Genomic DNA, 17,908 nt, shown 5'->3' on the forward strand with positions numbered 1-17,908 from the left:
TGTGACCCCATTTGGGGTTTTCTTGGCGAAGATGCTGGAGTGGTTTGCCATTTCTTTTTCTCCAGCTCATTTTACAGATGAGGAAACTGAAACAAATAGGGTTAAGGGCCTTGCCCAGAGTCACACAGCTAGTAAGTGTCTGAGGCAGCCAGATTTGAACTCAAAAAGATGAGTCTTCTTGACTTCAGCCCTGGCACTGTATTTACTGTGCCACCTAGCTGCCCTACCAGTTTGTTAACCGTCAGAAAAAGCAATACAATTAGTCTTGTATAGCCTCCTTTTGAGACATCCACAGTGGTACTTCCTTCCTTCCTTCCTTCCTTCCTTCCTTCCTTCCTTCCTTCCTTCCTTCCTTCTTTCCTTCCCTCCCTCCCTCCCTCCTTCTCTCCCTCCGTCCCTCCTCTCCCTCCCTCCCACCTTTCCTTTCTTCCTTCCTTCCTTTCTTTCTTTTTTAGATATTTACAAATTCACTCTTGGATATATTTTAGAATTTTGTCAGGAATCAAATTCAAGCTCAATGGCCTATACTAGATAACTTACATTTTCTTTCTCTTTATAAAACTCAGGACATTTGACTTTTTCTCAACCTGTGGAATCCCTCTTATTTTTAATGGTCTTTATAAGTTACTGCAACCATATCTGCCAGATTTTTTTCCATTGCTGTGGGATATGAGTCATAGCATGAGTTCTGGCAATTTGAACTCACCAAGGGCAGCTTATGCTCTATTATTTCCTTAACTAAACTTCAGTTGTCAGGTCACACATAATCATTTTTATTCATACATGGATTCTTACAGTAGCCTGCTAATGGGTCATCCTGCCTCAAGTCTTTCCTCACTTCAATCCATCTTCTAATTGCTAAAGTGATTTTCCTAAAGTACTGGTCTGATCATACAACCACCTCCCTACTCAGTGAACATTTGGTAGCTCCTTATCATGTCCAGGACCAAATATAAAACACTCTGTTTATCATTCAAAGTCCTTCATAAACCAGCCCCCTCTTACCTTTCCATTGTTCTTTCACTTTACTCCCTGGCACATATTCTTAGTTTCAGTCATACTGCCCTCCTGCCTGTTCCATAAACAAGACACTCCATTTCTTAGCTCCAGGTATTTTCTCTGGCTGTCCCCCAAGCCTGAAATGCTCTTTCTCCTCATCTCTGCCTCCTGGATTCCTTGGCTCCCTTTAAGTCCCAACTAAGGTCTCTTCTTTCCTAAACCCTCTTAATTCTTTTACCTTGGCTCTATTATTTATTTCCTGTTCATCCTGTATATAGATTGCTTTGTATATACTTGTTTGCATGGTTGTCACCCCCTTGAGAGGGCAGGCACCTTCTTTTGCCCCTTTTTGTATCCCCAGAGCTTAGCACTGTGCCTGGAAGAGATAATAGGAGCTTAATAAATGTTTTCTAGCCTGAGGCAGAGAAAAGAAAGCAAAATGAGAATTGAACAATCCTCCTTCTCTCTGCTATCAGTTATCATTGCTCCATCAATTTACTTAAGAAACTGTTTTTATTGACCTTATTTTTTTTCTACCAGCCTTAGGTCAGAATGAGCATTTGGGACATGATTCCTAGAAGATTATTCTGTGCTTCACTATCTGTGCTCTGTTATCTGACCAGTGGTACATGACTTTTAAGACTCTAAGTTATTTCCTGTGTATCCACATCATTCTCTTTAGCTTCCCCCTCCTTTTCCCCCCTCTTTACTAGAATTATTTCTTTTTGTATCACTGTAAATTCATTATAGAGAGCTTCCTGCAGAACTGATCCTACCTATCCTTTTCCTAAAGTACAGGATGGCCCTTAATAATAAAGCCTGGCCCTTAGCACAATGAGGTGATTGGGGAAATCCTTGTCAAACATCTAGGATCAGGTAATATACTTCTTGCTTCTTAGTTCTCAAAATAATGAGGATCCATTCTTGGTTCAGGAAATAATTAGTAAAAGATAGTTCATTCTCCACTAGAAAATTTGGATTTTCCTCCTGCTATGCATCTAATAGAGACAAGAAGAGGTAAGTGAAGGATAGCATAGGACTGAGTTTTAAAATTTTCAAGAGAAATGATACTCCTGGGGTTCAGATTAGAAAACTAATTTTTAAAAAGCTGAATAATACCTAACTTCATAAGACTGACATAATTACACAAATCCACAGTTCAACACATTATAATGTAGCCAAATCATAGAATCTCTGAGTTGGAAGGGACCTGAGTCACAGGATCATAAGATTTTACATCTAGGGCTGGAGGCAGCCTCAATAACAAGCAAACTGAACCCTCTCATTTTGTATGTTGGCCAGGGAAATGAGGTCCAGAGAAGCCAAGTAATTTGCCCTAGGTCAGTATCTTAGGTAGTTTATGAATCGAGACTGTCTTACTGGGGCTCCTTTCCCTTAACGACACTGTCATCCAGTCTAATCAATACCTGAAAAAAATTTCTCTATAGTAATCCCAGAAAATGGTCATGGAGTCACCACCTGTAAACTTCCAATAGGAAAGAACCTGCTACCTCCTAAGGTGGTATCTACCACTTTTAGACAGTTCTAACTTTTAGAAGATTTCCTTACTGTAAACCCAGATGTGCCTCTTTACAACATCTACTGGTTGGTCCTAAAATTGCTGTCTGGGTCAAGCAGAACAAGTTTAATCTCTTCCACATGGACAGTCTTTCAAATACATTAAGACACTCATCAACAGTTTTGCTTCATCTGCAATGTCAAATCATTCTGACAGTTTATAATGTTGGGGGGGGGGGGGAAGCTAAGACTATTACTAATTTTTCACAGAAGTTTTTAAATTGAGAGGAACCTACTTCAGGTTGTATCAAATTGTGTTAACTTGGATTAAATTGAATAGAGGTGCATAATTTATATTAGTGTTCCTAAAATATACACAGTACTAACACAGCCCCTGAAACATACTAAGTTATTGTCTACATAGAAATACCAACTAAAGAATTGTATAGGGGTAGCTAGGTGGTACAGTAGATAGAGCACTGGTCCTGGAGTCAGGAGGACCTGAGTTCAAATTTGGCCTCAGACACTTGACACCTACTAGCTGCGTGACCCTGGGCAAGTCACTTAACCCAGACTGCCACACACACACACACACACACACACACACACACACACCCCAAAAGAACTGCACAATAATGATTCCCTAGGTTTGAATTTTGTAAGATCAAGGAATTCAGTTTTATTTTGTAATTTCACAGATATTTAAATATTCATATATCTATTACAATTTTAGAAAAACAAAAATTATAAGAAATATTTAAGAAATGATCATATCTCTATACTGACACCACCCTTAAATTCAAACTAGTTCAACTGAACCTTTATTTTTATTACATTATTTGTCATCACCTGGTAAGAGAAAACAAAAAAATAGAGCAAGTATAAAAAAGTGAGAGAGCTTCCTAAGCTTTTAATTTCAACATATTTGATAAGAACAAAAGACAATATGTTGACTCTGATTAATGTGATTTCTTCAAGACAGTTGCTGTAATGAGGAGGCTGAAAGGTCACAGAAACTGCCTTTGCCAATAAATACAATCTCCTTTCCAAGGAGAAACAGGATAGAAGTTCAGTCGAGAGGGTTCTGGGTTTGGAATCAGAAGACTTGAATTCAAATCTTGCCTCTCACACTTATTACCTATGTAATAGGGGCAAGTCACTTAATCTGTCTTGCCTCAGTTTTGTCATCTGAAAAATGAGCAGGTTCATCTAGATGGCTTCTAAGGTCCTCTAGAACCCTAATCTTATCCTGGAAGCTAGGATCATAGTAGTTAAGAGGACAAACTCATTTGTAAAACAGTGCAGGTGATTAAAATAGTATATTTCACCAAAAGTAAAAAAAATAGTCAGAACTTTGAGAGCTTACTATCAGACCTAGCTAAAAAATAACATATTAAGAAAATTTTTAGATTAAAGGGGAAAGAAAGCAATGAACATCCAAAAAAAATAGAGTAAAAAATCTCCAGTGCCTGGCACATAGTAAACGTTTATCTATCGTTCTCTAGCCAAATGCCACAATAAAAAAAACACACATTTTAACTTTGAAGACACTTTGATGATAATCATTATTGTAATTAAGCAATACTCTTACAAAATGCAACTATCTCAGGTAACACACTAAATCATAAATTATTTTATCAAATCATTGTGTTATTTCTAGAAAGTGGGGGGACAGAAGCTGGGTGCAGGGACCACAATGGAAGAGAAGAGAAGGAATCCAGAAGCTAAATATGGTAAAATGAACTGGGAGTGGGGGTGGGGAAGGAAGGAAGTTTTGGGTTAGAGATTTTGGATTCTAATCTAAGGTATGTTATTTATTACTTATTACCAGGAACCCTGAAACAGTATGGAAAGGATAACAATCTGATTGATATTTAAAGCCAACGTATGGACAAATAAAAAAAATGAGTTAAAATTAACCTGCTCACCAAAACCTAGCCCTATTTTATTTTTATCCAGACTTCTGACTTTAGCAGTGTTTGGAACTCCCAGTGTGGAAATTCATTCCATTGAGACAGATCAACAACTAATCTGTAACTTGTAGTCTTAGAACATTGCCTTAGTTACTGAAAGATTAAGATATTTGCCCACATTCACACACTTATTCTTTATCAGAAGGAATTAAATTGGGCCCCATTTTTAAATAATCAAAGGATATGAACAGGCAGTTTTCAGACAAAGAAATCAAAGCTATCTATAGTCACATGAAAAAATGTTTTAAATCACTGTTGATTAGAGAAATGCAAATTAAAACAACTCTGAGGTAGCACTCACACCTATCAATTGGCCAAAATGACAGAATAGAAACGTGACAAATGCTGGAGGGAAGGTGGAAAAATTGTGACACTAATACACTGTTGGTGGAGTTGTGAATTGGTCCAACAATTCTGAATAACAATTTAGATCTATGCCCAAAGGACTATAAAACTGTGTATACCCTTTGATCCAACAATACCACTTTGAGGAATATATAGAGAAATCAAAGAAAACGGGGAAGGACCTATTTGTACAAAAAATATTTGTAGCAGCTCTTTTTGTGGTGGCAAAGAATTGGAAATTGAGGGAATGGCCATCAATTGTGGAATAGCTGAACAAATTGAGGTATGTGATTGTGATGGAGTATTACTGTACTGTAAAAAATAATGAACAGGATGGTTTCAAAAAACCTGGGAAGAATTAAAAGAATTCTTGCAGTGAGCAGAAACAGGAGAATATTGTACACAGTAGTAGCAATATTGTAACGAGTTTCAACTGTGAAAGACTGAACTACTCTGATGAAGACAATGAACCAAGACAATTCCAAAGGACCCATAATGAAAAATGTTGTCCACTTCCAGAGAACGAACTGATGAATTCTGAGTGCAAATTGAAGCATCTTTCTTCATTTTATTTTGTGTGTGTGTGTGTGTGTGTGTGTCCTTGTTGACCTGAAGGCTAGTTTTCTTTCTACCACACCTTGCTTCCCTATTGATTAAACAATAGTATATCCTGAGAACTGGCAACTCTTGTAATATCACGGAATATGACAAGAGTATGACAAGAGCTAAGGCTAGAGTCTTCTAGAAGAGAGGGTTCCAGTGCATGAAGGTGTGGAAAGAGGAAAGAATGCTGAATCTAAAACCAAACCTTGGATTGAATACTGGCTCTGCCACTTAAAAGCTTTGTCTCAGCTTCCATTTGTAAAATGAAGGTGTTGGACTAAATGCCACCCATTGTCCCTTCCACTCTACATTTATGAACCGATGATTCTTTTATTACTTCAAAAATATTCTCATTTCCTTTTATGTAGATAACACAGACTATTAATATGCATTGACTGAGAAATATATGATGATCAAAAGCTACTATATGTTTCTTAAGGGTTTGGGAGGGAGGAGTTGATTTATTCAGTCCCATCTCAGTTAAAATAAGTGATAAGCTGCTCAGTCTTATAGGTTATATCTTATACTATGGAGAAAGTCCCTCTAAATGCAATGATGTTGCATATGAATATTGTTTGAATAGGCCAAGAAAACTTAGCCATGTCCCACAGGTCAACTAAATATTTAGAACTACATTCATTGTAGGGTTTGGAGCAAGCATGGCTTTCTAGTACACCCTTAAGGAGTAAAGGTAGAAGTGAAAGCAGAGAAGAGAGCATGGAAGAAAGTCATTAGCTCTGCAGGAATCGCAGAACAGAAGCCCCAAGAAAAGGCTGGCTATTTCCCAACATCTCTTCTGCTGCCTATCTATAGATACTATAGGATAGTATGCTGATTCATAACTCAAACATTTCCAGTAAAGTGAACTTTGTTTCAAACACAAAGAGGCCAGGGATAACTACAAATAGATATAAATATAAAGTTAGGTAGAAATCTAACCTCTGCCAATATGTTGAGATTTTTCCTAACTGGGGCTCAGAGTGATTGTGATTGAACTCAAAATTTTTCAACTAAAATAACCCACCTATGGGGACAGCTAGGTGGCGCAGTGAGTAGAGCACTGGCCCAGAAGTCAGGAGGACCTGAGTTCAAATCCGGCCTCAGACGCTTGGCACACTTACTAGCTGTGTGACCTTGGGCAAGTCACTTAACCCCAATTGCCCTGCCTTCCCCCCTCCAAAAAAAATGTGTGAAATAAAATAACCCCTCTAAAGCCAAAGAAGAAAGAACTCTATAGACCTTGGGGGGGGGGTATTATATTGCCTCTAGGCTTAAAACAAGCTAATTAATATAACAGAGTATTACATTTTAAAATGAATTTTTATTTTAAAAAATCTCAGCAGCATCTAATCAAGTGTTTTGTACACCATAAGTTAGATAAAGGCTGAATTTATTATTATTATTATTATTACATACCTTTGAAATACTTTGATGCATATATATCAGAAACACTTTTTTCATTCTAAAGAAGGTATATTTGTTCATTTCTTTTACTATTACACTTCACAGTTTGTTGGTGTCAAGTAATAATTAGAATGATAATGCTTTGTGAGTATGTGGACTTGCAGACTCCTTTAAACACTTGCTGCCTCTATGTTAATTCTGATCCAGAAATACAAATGAGATTTCTCTAGGGGAAAAAAGACTGTTCTTTACTTTTTTGCCAACATAAGCTCTTTGCATATAATTCAGAATCACAGATACTCAAATCTCCACAATAGTAGGACATAGGACTACAGAAGAGAAATACTAAAGGGTGAACTTTTTTTATAACTACACCAAAGCATCCTCTCTTCATCAGCTAGAGTGTATACCTCTGTGGAATCAGGTTCTTCTATTTTAAATAACAGAAAGGGTCTTGAAAATTGATTGACTGGTTTATTTCTAACGGCAACAGAGTCTAGGCAGAGGTTGCCAAAGTGGTAAATATCACCCCCTGGGGGGTGCTGAAATGATCCAGGGTGGGCAGTAGTAGCCTTGGGCACAATTGGGAGGTGTTGAATAAAAATAAGGGGGAGATGCAAGTATAAGGAAAGAAGAAAAGAAAAAATTGGAAAACCATTGATACATTTCATCTGTTGTGTTACAGAATTAAAGTCGTGGTGATTACATTATTTTCCAAATAAACACCCAAAATGCAAGTTATAACCAATCAGTGGTCAAGTCTGCCAATAGGTCTTAACAAGCAAGTGTTAGCCAACAGGAGTGTTGCCCATTGTCAGGAAGTCCAACACATATCAGCAGGAATATGTGTGTATAATGACTTGTTTATAATAAGAAGTTGTATCATTATGTGATGCAATATTGCATCATTAAAATTTCGATGCAGGAAAAAAACATTATTATTATTAAATTATTAAATTTAAGATGCATCACTTTTTAAAAATATATTTTATATATTTTTTTGAAATGACACAAATTTCAAAAAAAACTGTTAAAGTGTTGAAAAAAGTAGATTTCGGGGGGGTGAGTAATTTTTTTTAAGGGAGCAGTAGGGCAAATAAGTTTGGGAACCTCTGGTCTAGAGACCTCTTATTGGCTTGTTTTAGGTTTAATTTTTAAAGTTTTGCTTTGGTTTTTAAGACTCATTTAAAAAGAGAAAGACAAAACAGTATACTAAATCATACATCTAGATCTTTCTACAAATTTACAGACTTAGTAGGATTAGAAAGGACTTCAGAGGTAATTTGTCCAATCTACACATGGATCAAAATAGTTCCTTCACTATCCCCTACACATGGTTGTCTAATATTTGCTTGCAGTTCGCTAGTGTTATGGATGCTGAGAATAGTAATGACTTCTGAGGGAAAGTATTAGCCTCCAGATATTGAATTCTGACCATGGATAATGCAAGCATCAAATATGGTATCTTATTACTGTTGAAGATAATCTTCCCAGTTACCCAGGCTCACAAATCACTCTCATTCCTCATATACAACTAGTGGTCAATTCTTCTTGTTTCTAGTTTCATAAAATGTCTTGTATATGCTCGTTTCTCTCTTCTGAAACCGATACCACCCTGGCATAGGCACTCATCACCTCACACCTAGACTATTTCAACATCCTGCTCTTTGGTTTCCCTGCCTTAAGTCTCTTCCCACTTCAATCAAATTCTCCATTCCACTTTTAAACCGATCTTCCTAGAATGCAAGTCTGATCATATCACACCAGTATTCATTAAACTCCAGGGACTCCCTATTATCTCCAGGATCCAATATAAAACCCCCTGTTTGGTTTTCAAAACCCTTTATAATTGCCCCCTCCCTACCTTTCCAGTCTGCTTGTACCTCGTTCCTCTCCGTGTACTCTATGATCACTGGAAATCTCACTGTTCCTCGAACATGATACTCTACCTCCTGACTGATCATTTTGACTAGCTACCCCAAATTCCCAGAACACTCTCCCTCTTCATATCCACTTGGGCAGCTAGGTGGTGGAGTGGATAGAGTACTGGGCCTGGAGTCAGAAAGACCTGAGTTCAAGTCAGACCTTACACATACTGGCTGTGTGACCCTGGGTAAGTCACCTAACCTCTGTTTGCTTCAGTTTCCTCAACTGTAAAATGGGAATTAAAATGGCCCCTACTTTGAAAGGTAGTTGTGTTGATCAAATGAGATAATATTCATAAAACACTTAGCATAGTGCTATAAAAATACTGATTCCCTTCCCCTTTCCCTCCCTCCTGGCTGTGCTGGCTTCTTTAATGCCTCAACTATAGTTCTACATTATGCAAGAATCCTCTCCCAGTTGTCTTTAATCTTAGTGCTTTACTTCTTTTGAAGGGAAGTTAGGAAGAGGCTAGGGTTTAGAGAAAAAGAGGAGGATTTCTATCTTGGCCACATTGAGATGAAATGTCTTTAGGACATCCACTTTGAGATGTCCAATAGACAATTTGGATAGATATAAGTGAGCTGCAATCTGCATCAATGAGGAGATCAACCTCATCAGGGAGACTTCAGATACACAGGAATATTTTAATATTTGAGTTGGGTTCTATTCGACAGGCTTACCTCTGGGTATATTGACTTGGAGTGAAAGTCTCTTTCACATTTGTCTATGACAAAATGCTAATTAGATTTTTCAAGCTCTATTCCTGCAATTACTCTAAATATAAACAAAATAAATGCTCAATATCATGGGTTTCTCTTTGTTGCAGATCTCATGGCCTTATCTGAACTCTTCTCCCATCAACCCTACTTATCTTCCATCTCTACTTTCTCACAGTCTTACTACTAACCAGGTACCAAACAGAGTGCTGGACCTGCAGTCATAAAGACCTGAGTTCAAATCCGAATTCATAAGCTGATGAACTAGGTCACTTAAACTCTGCCTTAGTTGCCTAAGTCACTTAAACTCAGTTTGTCTTAGTTCCCTCATCTATAAAATGGGACTAATAATGATATATATAATAGTAACATTAATAATAACAATAAATACCTCCTTCCCAAGTTTGCTATGAAGACTAAATTGAGTGAGAAGCACCTTTCAAATGCTATATCATCATTATTATTAATTTTTTATCATGGCCTATTCTTGATCACCACTTCCTTTTTTGGAATTTCTCTAACCACCCATTTAATAATACATCCTAGACATTGGCTAGAAAAGAAAGTCAAACTCATTGTGCCATAGTTTGTGGACTCCACTGTTAACTCTTAGAAAATTGGCACTCCTCCTGTTCCCCATGGTCTTTCAATGATTCATGTGACCCATCAATAAAATCCACTAGTTCTTTCAGTACCCAGGGATGTAGTTCTTCTGGTACTGATGACTTATATTGATCAAGGATAACTAGGTAAGATCTTATTTGCTCCATTATATAGGGTTTTAACTTCTTCTAAACCATTTTATTCACTACTTTCTGGCCAAATATTAATCCATTTAGCACAGAAAACAGAAGCGAAACAAGAGTCAGATAGTTCTGCATTCTGTCATCTTTTATCATTGTTCCTTCCATAGTAAACAGTCCTATGCCTTCTTTGATTCCTTTCTTTTCCCTAACATAGGTTAAAAAATACCAACACGCAAGCCCAAGTTGTTTATTGTCTTTAACTCTTACCACCAGCCTCAACTCATTCAGCAAACTCTATACAAAGAATGCAAGGAAACTCAAACCTAAGAAGGTAAGATTTCTGGACATCAAAAATTCATGCATCGTTGATAAGCACAAGCAAAAAAAGTTTACTTAATCTATGGACTCCTTCTCAGGCTAATGTTTTTGTCTACTTTCAAAAATAAAGAAGTGCTAAATATCATTTTAGAAGTCAGTGAAAATATAAGCTCACAGAGTCCCTGATCTCTATTCCTGGACCTCTGATTTTAGTCCAATTCCTTCATTTTCCAGGTAAGAAAACAAGGTTCAAATAGAGAAAGGGACTTTGCAAAGGTTTCACTGGTGCTAAGTCACACAGCCAGGATTCAAACCCACATTCTCTGACTCCAAATCCAACTATCTTTCTTCTGCATCATGTTCCATCAGATTTGTAAGAGATATTTCACATCCAAAATAAGATGTGGTAAATTTGTATACGTACCTATATTATCCAGAGTAAATGGGAAAGAACAAGGGATAAAATTATGACATAATATTGCCACTACAGTGCTTTCATGACCAAGAACATTTCCAACTTGGAACCTGGCTCGCTGTATGGCTCACAGCCCTAGCAGTCCCCCGACCATTAAGGTTTTCAAAGTAAATGTGTGTTAAGATACTAGGATTATAATAGAAAATGTTGTCATTAAGGAAGGAAGGAAACACATATATTAAGTTCCTTCTATGTGTGAGGTACTGTGCTAAGCAGCTTACAATTATCATGTCATTTGATCTTTACAGGAGCTAGGTGCTGTTATTATCCATATCTTACAGTTCATAAAACTGTAAAAATAAGAAAGGTTAAGCATCTTGAGTCTGTGGCCCTATTTGAACTCGGGTCTTCCTGAGTTCTATCCACTGGCCTAGAGTTCTATCTACTGCATCACTTAGATGATTCTCATTAATGTTTTAATTATTGTGCCCTCTCCATAAATTCATTTGCACTTTTATCAGAAATAACTAAGATCCATTGCTATGATTTCAAATTTCAATCTCACAAAATATTTATTAAATGCTTACTATGTACAAGGCACTATGATATGTATTGGGGATATAAAGATAAAACCAGACAGCACCTACCCTCAAGGAGCTTATGTTCTCCTACTGGGGGATACAACAAGTAGACAGAGAAGTAAATCGAATGTCATTTGAACAGGTAAACAATATTAACAACTAAAAAAATCAAGAAAGGCTTCACACAGGAGGTGGTCCTTAACATGGACACTGAAAGAAGCCAGGAATTCTATGAGGTAGAGATGAGGAAAGAGCATATTACAGAGATGGTAAAGAGCCTGTAAAAAGGTAAGGAGCCAGGAAATAAATGTTGACTTTGGAAAAGAGTTAGTAGGCTAGTACTGGCTGACTCATAGTTTGTGAAGAGGATTAATAGTAAATAAGTCTGTAAAGGTAGGTGGAAGCCAAATGGTAAAAGAATTTAAACACAAAGCTGAGATGTTTGTTTGATTTTATCCTAGAGGCAATATGGCAAGGAAGTTACATGGTTTGACCTGAATTATAAGAATATTAACTTGGCATATGTATATAAAGGATGGATTAGAGAAGGAGATTATAAAGTGTACCAATAAGAAGATTATTACAATAATTCAGGTAAGTGGTGATGAGGTTGTGGTTGTGTGTGGGGAAAAAAGGGAAAAGATGGGCCAAATATGATGGCGGTAGAACCAATAAGACTTACTGACTGATTAGAAATGGAAAAAAGGAAGCATCAAGAATGATTCTAAGGTTAAGAACATGAGAGACCAGAAAGATGATGGTGAAATAGGGAAGTTTGAGATATGGGTAGGTTTAAGGGAGAAGAGAAATTTCTTTTTGGAAATATTAGGTTAGTGATTTCCATGGTACATCTATCATCATCATTGTTGTCATCATCATCATCAATAAGCATTTGTTAAATAGCTAATATATTTCAGGCACAGTGCTAAGCATCAAGGATTCAAAGAAAGGCAAAAAAAAACACAGTCCCTGCCCTCAAAGAGCTCACATTTTAAGAGAGGAGGCAATATGCAAACAACTATATATTTATAGGATGCATACAATATATAAAATGGAGGTAATCTCAGAGGAAAGGCACTAACAGTGGGGGTGGGAGAAGGCTTCTTTTACAAGGTGAAATTTGAGTTAAGTCTTGAAGGAAGCCAAGAAATATGTGAGGTGAAGGTAAGGAGGGGGAGAATTTCAGGCATAGAGGACTACTAGTTAAAACAAGGACTCAGAAAATAGAGTGTCTTGTGTGAGGAACAGTAAGAAGACCCGTGTCACTCGAATGTAGAGGATATAAAAGAAAATGTATTGTTAGAATACTGGGGGTGGGGTATAGGAAGAGACAAAGCTGTAAAGGGCTTTCAAATCCAAAGAACTTTATATTTAATCCTGGAGGTAATAGAGAACCACCAGGTAATAATGGAACCTACCTCTAAGGATTGTTGTGAGGTAACATAAGTAGGGACTTCCAGCAAAGATGGCTGCCTAAATGGTCATTGAAGTGACATGGTCAGACCTGTGCTTAGGAAGACAACTTGGCAACTAAGTAGAAGATGGATTGTAGTAGGGAGAGATGAGGCAAAGAGATCAGAAAGCAGGCTATTGTAATTGTCCAGGCACAAGGGGATGAAGGCTTATACTAGAGTGGTAGCAGTATCAGAGTAGAGAAAGGGGCAGGTAGGAGAAATCTTGCAATGGTAGAATCGACAGGACTTGGCAACAAATGGGATAGGTGGTGGAGGGAAAAGAGAAAAAGTAAAGAGCTTAGGGTTGCATCTAGGTTGTGTTCATGGGCAATTGTGAGGATGGTGGAACAGTAACAGTAATAGGGAAGTTCGAAAGAGGGAAGAGTTTGGGGGAAAATATGATAACTTTTAGACATGTTGAATTTAAGATGTCTATAGAATATCCATTTCAAGCTATTCAAATGACAATTGGTGCTATGAGGCTGAAGGACAGTAGAGTCGTTAAAGCTAGATAAATAGATCTGAGAATCATTTTCAGAGAAATGACAATTCAATCAGTGGGAGCTAATGAGATCACCAAGCAAATAGCATAGAGGGAGAAGAAAAGATGGCCCATGACAGATCCTTGGGGGTCACCTGCAATTAGTGGCCATCAGCTTGATAGAGTCAGCGAATCCAGGTGAAGGTATCTAACAAGCAATTGGTTAACGTCCCCTTTCTGATGGGGACGTTAGGGCCCTGGACCTAGGTCTGAGTGCCATCATTCCTAGATTTGACACTGCTACTTCCTGTCACTTCCTGAGTCCAAACTGGGTTTCTAATCACCTTGAGGCTTTCTCATAAGAACTTTCCATATTTGTGGAAGCAGGAACACAATCTGGTAGGTTACACGTGTCTTTGGTTACAATGGGAAGCTTCTGATTTATTTGTCTACAAGAGCTTTGCTGGTATATTTTGCCTTTGCCAATGCATTTTTCCTTTGCCAATGCTTATGGGCTTCTGAGCTTCTGAATTTTAAAATTAAGTTCTAGGATAGAAAAAGTCACTTACTCTAGTTTCCCATTGGGTTTCTTGATCATTATTTGACTGGGTGCAGTTTTTAGGACTTTGATATGGTAGGTATATAAAGACTTGGTTGCCTATATCCATTTAGGGAACCATCTTTGCTTACTTATGTTACCTCCTTAGAGGTAGGTGCCATTATTATACCTATTTTAGAGCTGAGGAAACAGAGAGGTTAGCTGACTCACCAATGGTCATACAACTAGTGCATATCTGAGGTGGGATTTTAACTTAATTCTTCTTGATTCTAAGTCTAGCATTCTGTCCACTATGCTCAGCTGTCTTTCTTACTAGTAGAATGTGAAATTTTCTGATTCCTTCCCTTTTCCCTAGTCATATTTTTTTTAAATTTTGAGGATGGGATCTCTCAACTCCACTGAAAGTACATCAGCTACTCATGAACTTGATACCAATACTGATTTTTCCAACCTGGGACAGTTTACTCTCTTTTTAAGCAGAACGGTGGCCCTCTGCTACTGGAACCAATCATCTTGGTGCCATAAATTTAGTATGGACACCCAATCAGCTGTACCCTTCCGAACTCCCCAAACTCAAGCAACCTGCTAGCCTCAGTCACCCCAACATGAGGATCTACAGGTGTGCACCACTAGGCCAAGCTCCAATGACATACTTAATGAAAGAATAATCTTTCTATGCTCACTTGCTATGCTGTAACACCACCTCTAAATTTCTCAACACAAGCCAGTTTCTGCTGAAAATACTGTCAGAAGTCATTGGTGAGCTCCTAATTGCCAAACTCAGTGGTCTATTTTTAGTCCTCAACTTCCCTCTTTTTTCTTGATAGTCTGTCATCACTTAGCTTCTATATAATTTGGTGCTTGAAATTTAATTTTAAAATCATTTATTAAGCACCACTGTGTGAAAGGTACAATGGTGCTACAATGACAAAAATGGAACCATTGGTGCTATCAGAAGTCAAGCAATTGGCAATATAGAGCTGGAGCTCAGGAGACAATTGGCAAAATAGTGTCTCTGACTACTAACTGCTTTGAAAATTATTTCTCATTATTGCAAGATCCCTGTCAGGCAGAAATTTTACTTACTCCCTTCTCATCTCTCACTCCCAGAAATAACAACTCTCTAGATAATATAAATGAATAAACATTTCCAGAATTCAACATACAATATCAAAAGTCCCACAATGAACATGTAGCCAGTAGTATGACTGACTTGAGGGGTGGTTGACAAAAGCAATCTGTCCTTGGGAAATGTGTAGTTCTTTCTCAAAATCAGGGACAAGAGGTAGAATATATGTATACTGATGTATTGGAGATCTTATGAACATGGTTAATTTCTCCAACAACCAGTGCAAATCACAACCCTCCCATGATATCTGATTTTATTCATTTTCTTATGTTAGTATTTCTTAAAGAATATGAACTGTGATATATTACAGGCATATATTATTGTATTACATTTCAGATATTACTATTATTTTTCACATTGAAGGTTTGTGGCAACCCTGTCTCAAGCAAGTCTGTTGGTGCCATTTTTCAAAGAGCATGTGCTCACATCATGCCTCTGTATCATATTTTGGCATTTCTCACAACATTTCAAACTTTTTCATTATTGTATTATCTTATATGTTATGTTGATCTGTGATCAGTGATCTTTGATGTTACTATTGTGACGGATTTTGGGCACCATGAATCATGCCACAAAAAGACTACAAACTTAATCAGTAAATATGTGTTCTGACTGCTCTACCAGCTGACCATTCCCATCTCTCTCCCTCTATTCTGGACTCCCTATACCCTGAGATACAACCATATTGAAGAATATTACATAAAGTTAGTTGACAAAATAGCAATAGAGGATTGGCTTCAATTTTGAAAGGAGTTCTATAGTGGGTAAAATGCTATAAAAAAGAACACTATATGCTATAGAGAAATCTTTTGTGAAAGGAACAGTCCATCAATATGGCAAACTTCATTGTTGTCTTATTTTAAGAAATTGCCACAGCCACCCCAACCTTCAGCAACCTCCTCTGTGATCAGTCAGCTGCCATCAACATCAAGGTAAGATTCTCCACCAGCAAAAAGATTACAACTCACTGAAAGCTCAGGTAATAGATAGAACTTCTTAGCAATAAAGTATTTTTTTAATTAAGGAATGTACATTTTTTAGACATAATACTATCACACACTTAAAAGAGCATAATATAGTATAAACATAACTTTTATATGCACTGGGAAACCAAAAAAGTCACATGGATTGCTTCATTGTGGTCGTCTAGAACTGAACTAGCAATATCTCTGAGGTATGCCTGTATAGCCTTTCCTCTGATTCTTTCAATACTTTCTAGATACAAATGCAGCCTTTGGTCTGTCCTGTTATTACTCAATCATGCTATAACTGGCCCACCTTCTTTTCTTGTCACAGGGAACCATTGGAGTTTTCTGCTTATCTGATCACATATTTCTTTTTTGATGATTTTTCTGATATTTCTTGCAATTAAGTAACAGTCAATAATAAGCTGAGGTCTACTTGTACCAACTATGAATTTTTCATTAACTTGTCCTTTGAGCTATTTCTATGTTTAAATGGAAGAGTGATTCCCTATCAGTGACATAGTATCCTAGATGCTTCTGTTGAAAGATAAGATTTTACTGATCATATTAAATCCTAAGTTAATTTAGGACCTTCTCAGACCGATCTAAAAGAGATTGGCCTAGACATTCATAAGGAAAACAAAGTGGACGAAAGACCCCCTGTTCACCTTATGATTTTGTCTATCAATATACACATATACAAATACGTGTGTATATATATATATGTGTGTGTATATGTCTATATTACACACATATCCATAGCTGGACAATTAGCTAGTTCCAGAATTCAATGGGAAAAAAAGGGAGGATAACAGGATGACCTAAATATGGAAAACTTGACAGCTCTTTCAGCAATCCTAAGCCACTCCCTGACAAAAACAAACAAACAAAAACCCAACCTTTTGTTCTTCAAACACAATTATTCTCCCAGTGATGATACGGATACTAGACATTTGCAGGTCCCAAAATATTATAAACCAGGAATTAAAAAGTTGAAGTAGGGGAAAAATGACATCAAAGAAATGAGCAAAAAAGATGGGATAGTCACATCATGTAAATGACATAATATTATTAGACAGCCCATGTGTTGTGTTGTTATCTTTGCAATGTCAAAAGATATTATGGAAGGCTGCTAGCACATTCAATGCATCCCCTATGGTGAATCTATGGGACAACATGGTCAAGATTCACATAGAAGATGCAGGCAATGGATAGATTGTGACCTTCGCCATTGACTGAAGTATCCACATCGCTAAGATCACAGATCGATGAAATTACATGAGATGCTATATGGCAGAAAATACTGAAACACTGAAATCTAGTTGTTAAATATGTGAATGAATATAATGTTATTTATGTTATTAGATCATTCTTCCAGAAAATAATCTGTACTTTTCCATTTGAAAAAAAAAAACTTCCCCGGATCTTACACAGAATCATGTTCATCTGAAGCCTATGCCTTCTTTGTGACAGCACATACGGCTACAGAAGGGAGACAGATATGATAGAGTTGTTTTATAATCATAACAAAGCATTCCCTTCTCTTCATTAGCCTGGAGCTATAGTCTGGGCTCATTCCAACACAAAAGCCATTATAAAGCAGTTTTCAGAAGATCTTTGCCAACAGAAGAATTTTCTTCATTAGCTTTGTATACTCACATATTAAGTATATAGACCCAGGAATTTAAGGAGTTAAAATCATTTCTGATAGCCTCCTGGCAGAATTGAGATGAGCCAGATTCCACAGGGGTGTACACTCCAAGGATATCTAGAAGC

Source organism: Trichosurus vulpecula, chromosome 7 (genome assembly GCF_011100635.1).
Source record: "Trichosurus vulpecula isolate mTriVul1 chromosome 7, mTriVul1.pri, whole genome shotgun sequence".
Lineage (NCBI taxonomy): Eukaryota > Metazoa > Chordata > Mammalia > Diprotodontia > Phalangeridae > Trichosurus > Trichosurus vulpecula.